Below are 6,036 nucleotides of genomic sequence, written 5' to 3'. Positions count from 1 at the left end.
TAGTTAGTTAGTTAGTTAGTTAGTTAGTTAGTTAGTTAGTTAGTTAGTTAGTTAGTTAGTTAGTTAGTTAGTTAGTTAGTTAGTTAGTTAGTTAGTTAGTTAGTTTTCTTGGAAGGATGTGCAACATCAAATCTAAAAAAATATACATAGGCCTCCAGCGGAGCTCCTAGACCAATCCCTCCGGTCTAAGAGACTACAATCCTAATCTACTGGATGCACACATACTATAAAACAATATCACAGCTAATAGCTACTATGCCTGTTAATTTCTTATCACGATATTCTGCCAAACTAAATTCCACTTTAATGGTAATGCACTCACCAATCAAAAATGTATATAAATAAGTTCACTACTTCATATTTTATGCCTATATTATTTTAATTCTTTATCTTTAATTGAAATTTAAAATTTCACACAAAACCGGATATTACATTTCTCACCACCCAATACATATATAAAATAAATTCTAATGTTTTTTTTTAATAGCTTACATCAGTGTATAAAGTAAATGTTTTTTGGAGGGTATACAACCTTATTACAGTTCAAAATAAATTTACATACATAATTTTAACGTCGGAAAAATAGCTTTAAGCGCTAGCTAAACATTCAACATTAGAAAAGTTAAATGTTTGCTACAATTTAAATTGAATTGTTTAAACAAGTTATCAGGACATTCTAAAATCTACTAATTAATGTTGGGAAATGGCTGTATTTAAAAACAGGAATTTATTCTGTATAATTTAAAATTTAAAGGAATTTAAAATTTAAATTTAATTTGTTAAGATCTTCATTTTAATTTCCAAGTTAATTAGAAAATTTATATTAAAAACATTTTTTTTTTTAATTTTATTAAAAAGTTTCTTGTTTTATATTCCGTAAGATATTAATAACAATGAAAATGAGATAGATTTTTGGGTTTTTGTAAATTTTTAATTTAAAATTTAGTTAATGAAGTTTGTCACGTAGTTTTATTTATTTATTTTTAATTAAACTCTTTTAATTACTTTTAATAATTTCGAAAATTTTAAAGATAGATTTTAATTAATACTACGCCCATATACCTTCAGGATACACATGCTTATTTAAATAAAAATAATAATTCAAATTGTAAATTATTGCAAATTATCATGCCAAACCACATTTCCTATACATACGTATACGTAATAATTAATATTGTATCAAATAAATATAAATCATACGTCTTATCACTTAAACAAAATCTGCTTTGTGATTTTACTACATTAACTGCTTACATAGGATGATAGCTTTTACGTTTACATCCATAGGGCATTTTGATGACGTTAGGGACATGTGTTTGTCAATAAAAAAATTTTTCAAAATTATTTTACGTCACATTTTTCATTTATAGTCACAAAATTTACATAAACATACATATTTATAAATTTCAATTAGGCGTTATGAATATTTGGTAACCGGAGGAGTTTGTTAAATATAATTTAAAACTATCATTCACATTTTACATATAAACATTAATATTCTTCTTGCATCTATATATGAGCTTGAAAAAATATATGTTAATCATACGCATGTGGTCCTAAATAACCCATTTTCATAATATTGATAAATATGTAGTTCGTAACATTTATTGTCGTTATTAACTAACACCTTTCTTAATTTAAAACTTATTTATCACTTGATTACCATTAAAGATAAGAAAACAACCTAATAGTGAAAATAACATAAAAAGGAAATGTAACATAGAAAAAAAAAACATAACTCCAAAAAAAGAAAAAAAAAATAATTATAAATATGTATAATAAATTTTATCCAAATATATATAACTTACGTATAATAAAAGAATTAAATGAAATTATTTAAATCATAAACATAATGACCATTTTGGCTGTAAATAGCAAAAACTAAAATAAAATTAAAAATCACCTGAAAATAATAGTAATTCATAAGATTACATTAGGATGCACCCGTTTTGGGGAATTTTTGATACTTTTTTCTCGGTACTTTTAAATTTTGAAAATTGAATTAAGAGAACTTACCAATTCTAAATATATTTTCATTGCAAGAAATACCACAAAAAAGAAAATTTTAATTCTATTAATAATCCGTGTTCTTGTCAATTAAATAGACAGTGGTCTAGCCAATAGACAATACGGCGATCTATCAATAGTGGTCTTTCAGTTAGACAAGACTGTAATTTAGTCAACAACTAGACAGTGGTCTAGTCAACAGACAAGACTATGGTCTTGTCAATAGAGTAGACAGAGTTTTAGTCCGTAGACTATTCTAATGACAAGACATGAATGACGAGAGTTGGTAGACCTGAGAACGGTCTACAAACGCCCCTTTGTTCTTCAATGAAAAACTTAGGTGGTAATTTTTGTACATTGGCTTTGACCGGTCCATGCACAAGTACTTTGCTGACGTACTAATACCAACTCATTTCCAACACTTAGTCCCACAGTCACTCCTCAGTGGGGTATCTGTTGTTTTCTGCAACAGCACCGAACTTATCACGAAATATTGACTTTACCTTACATTTACTCTCCCCTCGAATTTAAGTTTAAACCACAGCCACTACGTGGATCCCGAAGGAACCTCAACCAACTGACCAGCCAATGCAAAGACTAGGCCAAACAGTAGACTGTAACCAATTTTTTAGTCCCGGCCAGACTGGAGGTATTGGCCACCTCTTTATATCCCGGAATTGCAATAACACCAAGGCGGAGGCTTCACTAATGTAACTTGCCCCCGGGGGGATAACGGCAAGAGAATGGTCTAGTCAACAAACTAAAGAGCGGACGTTTCAATACATAGAGCAGACAATATTCTTCTTAATAAAATAGTCAGTGGTCTAGCCAATAGACTATATGGTGGTCTATCAATAGACTAGATACTGGTTTAGATAATAAACTAGACAGTAATTTAGTCAGCAACTAGAAAGTGGTCAAGTTAATATACTAGACATAGAGCTCGTAAATAGACTAGAATGTGGTTCAATAAAGAGGCAGTGGTCTAGCTTATAGACTATGCAGTATTCTAGTCAGTTTATTGACAGTGCACAAGTACTTTGCTGACGTACTAATACCAACTCATTTCCAACACTTAGTCAATATACAAGACTATAGTCTAGTCAACAGAGTAGATAGAGTTCTAGTCCATAAATTAGATAGTGATTAAGTCAAATGAATAATGATCTATGGTCTAGTCAATAGAATAGACCGTGGTCTAGCCAATAAAGTGTACAGATGTAGCCCATAAATTAGACAGTGATGTAGTCAAATAACTAAGCAATGGTCTAGTCAATAGAATAGACTCTGGTCTGGCCAATAAAGTGTACGGTTGTCTATCAATAGACTAGTTTATCATAGATTGGTTAAGCTAAAAGACTAGACAGTAATCTATTAACAAGTAGAAAGTGGTAAAGTTAATATACTGGACAGAGATCTAGTAAATAGACCAGAATGAGGCTCAGTAAATATGCAGCAGTGTTCTAGTCAGTCTACTGACAGTGGTCTTGTCAATACACAAGTCTGTGGTCTAGTCGATAGAATATATAGAGGACTTTTCAATAGAATAAACCATGGTCTAGCTAATAGACTAAACAGTCAACTAGAATACTGTTTTCTATTCAAAAGACTAGGCAGTGGTCTATAATTTTGAAATAATCTTACTTTAAACTTTTGATGGAAAACATCGGCAACTTTTAATTTGAGGCGACCCTAATGAGCATGTTAATAGTTATACTACATGATTTTATGACAATATACACCATACATGTTCCAAATACATAAATGTATATAAATACACACACATTGTAGGTAATGACCAATTATATTCAATTGTTACATACAAAAAATAGAAAAAATAAAGAAACACAGAATGCTTGTAATGTTGGACTTTTTAATAAAATAGTATTGTAACCAAAAACTAATAAATATTATGAAGGTTCATACATACACATACTTAGTTATTACATTTATGTATACTACTCTATACATTAACTACATTACATGTAGGTATCCTGTGTATGAAAGATTTTATTTTATATTCTCATATTATACCTGCTGGGCATGTATGTATATGTATAATAAACATTTCCCTTTGTATATGTATTAATATAAATATTTATATATGTAAAATACCTATTAATGTGTATAAATATTTTTTTGTTATTTAAACGTGAGAGAATATGTATGTATTTTTTTATGATTTTATTTGGTTTTCGTTTTTGAAAATATTAAAACGTCATAACCGCACAATTTTCATAATATTAAAACAACATGTCAGACACAGACCATGGCACAATTTTTATGTTGAAAACCCAATATTATTATAAACACTAAAATAGATTTGGGTAGAGTTTATGTAATTTTAAGGTGGAGAAAATTGATTTTTTTATAACCGACATTATTTTACTAGGGGTGGTGTCCTGACGGTTGGCACACACTTAAATATAGGTCCTACACATGACTTTAAGTACTTGAAAACATTTTCTGGGTCAAATATTTCAAGTTCATTTACCCCTAAACTTTTTATAGTTTATCATTCATATTAAAATTATCTTTTCTATGTCTTTACATGCATTTTAATCCTTATTTTAATTACTCTAACTGTAACTGAAAAACTTGCCCCACAAAAAAGGTGCAATTTAAGAACAATGATATTTATTGATTTCACTGAAAATCCCTCTCATCATATATCTGACGCCCTCATGGATCTACACATATACATACAATACAGATAAATACATTAATAAACTAACAATATACATATGAAGGTATGTATACATTATTTTGGTGGTTTTAAATAACATTTGTTTGGCAGCAATATGAAAAGCTTGATGGTTAGTGTCTGAATATATAAGACTACGAACTTAAAATGTATATGTATGTTAATAACACGACTGACTGAGTGAATAAATAAATGAATGGTTAAGTGTGGTTTTTATGTGCTTTTTTTCATAGTTTAATTTTCATCACATGCGGTTTAATACATCACAATATCACGTAATAGTCGTTTTTTTAAGGCAATACAAAACATGTATAACAATCATTGTTCATAAGTGTAATGAGTATGTATGGGTACTGAAAGGATGTTTGGTTTGGTTGTTATTGTTGTTTTAGGTCGTTTCTTTGCAATCAAAAACTAACTAGAATAATAAGAGGAAACAATGAAATGTATACTTACACACATTGTATGTGAGCAAAAGGTTGGGGTAATATAATAACTAAATTGTATATAATGATATAAATATACATACAAATTAACATACATATGTATAAGAGTTTGTATTAAAAGATGTTAAGAATATGTCATTATTTACATAGCGTATTTTAAAATTAAGGTAACATTTTGTTTTATTTTATCAGAAGAAAGTTATAACTCAAATGTTATGGAAGGTTGTCTAGGTAATACACTAGCTTGGGGTTAGTCAATAGATAAGTTAGTAATTTAGTCAATAGACTAAACAGTGGTCTAATCAATATATTAAGTAGTGGTCTATCAATAGACTATAAAGTGATCTAGACAACAGATTAAACAAAGATACTAGACAATAGTCCAATCAATATACTGATCTAGGCAATAGACAAGGTAGTGTGTAGTCAATAGACTAAACAGTGATCTTTCAATAGACTAGACAGTGGTCTAGTCAATGGATTTAACAATGGTGATCTAGTCGATAGTTGAGACATAAAATACAGACAATGGTCTAGGGAATATACTAGACAGTGGATAAGTCAATAGACTAGATAGTCTATAAGCCAATAGACCAAAAAGTGGATAAGTCTATAGACTAAACAATGGTGTAATCTACTGCCTAGTCTAGTCCATAGCCTAGACACTGATCTACTCAATAGACTAGAGACTTATCTAGACTATACAGTGGTCTGAGAAATAAGTTAGAGAGTGATCATGTTAACAGAGTAGATAAGGACAATACAATATACTATGGACTAGTCAATAGACTAGACAGAGATCTCGTCAATATATTATATATAGATACTATACAATTGTCTAGTCAATTGACTAGACAATGGTCTAGTCAAGAGACTTAA

At 29.3% G+C, this 6,036-nt stretch overlaps 1 protein-coding gene across 1 annotated transcript in view; it reads right to left on the bottom strand.

Annotated features, from left to right (window-relative positions):
- LOC111679453 (small conductance calcium-activated potassium channel protein) overlaps positions 1-6,036 on the bottom strand; it is a 319,785-nt gene that overhangs the window by 271,432 nt on the left and 42,317 nt on the right. The window lies entirely within an intron of this gene.

This window comes from Lucilia cuprina, chromosome 3 (assembly GCF_022045245.1).
Source record: "Lucilia cuprina isolate Lc7/37 chromosome 3, ASM2204524v1, whole genome shotgun sequence".
Classification (NCBI taxonomy): domain Eukaryota; kingdom Metazoa; phylum Arthropoda; class Insecta; order Diptera; family Calliphoridae; genus Lucilia; species Lucilia cuprina.
This window is presented reverse-complemented; position numbering and strand designations above follow the sequence as displayed.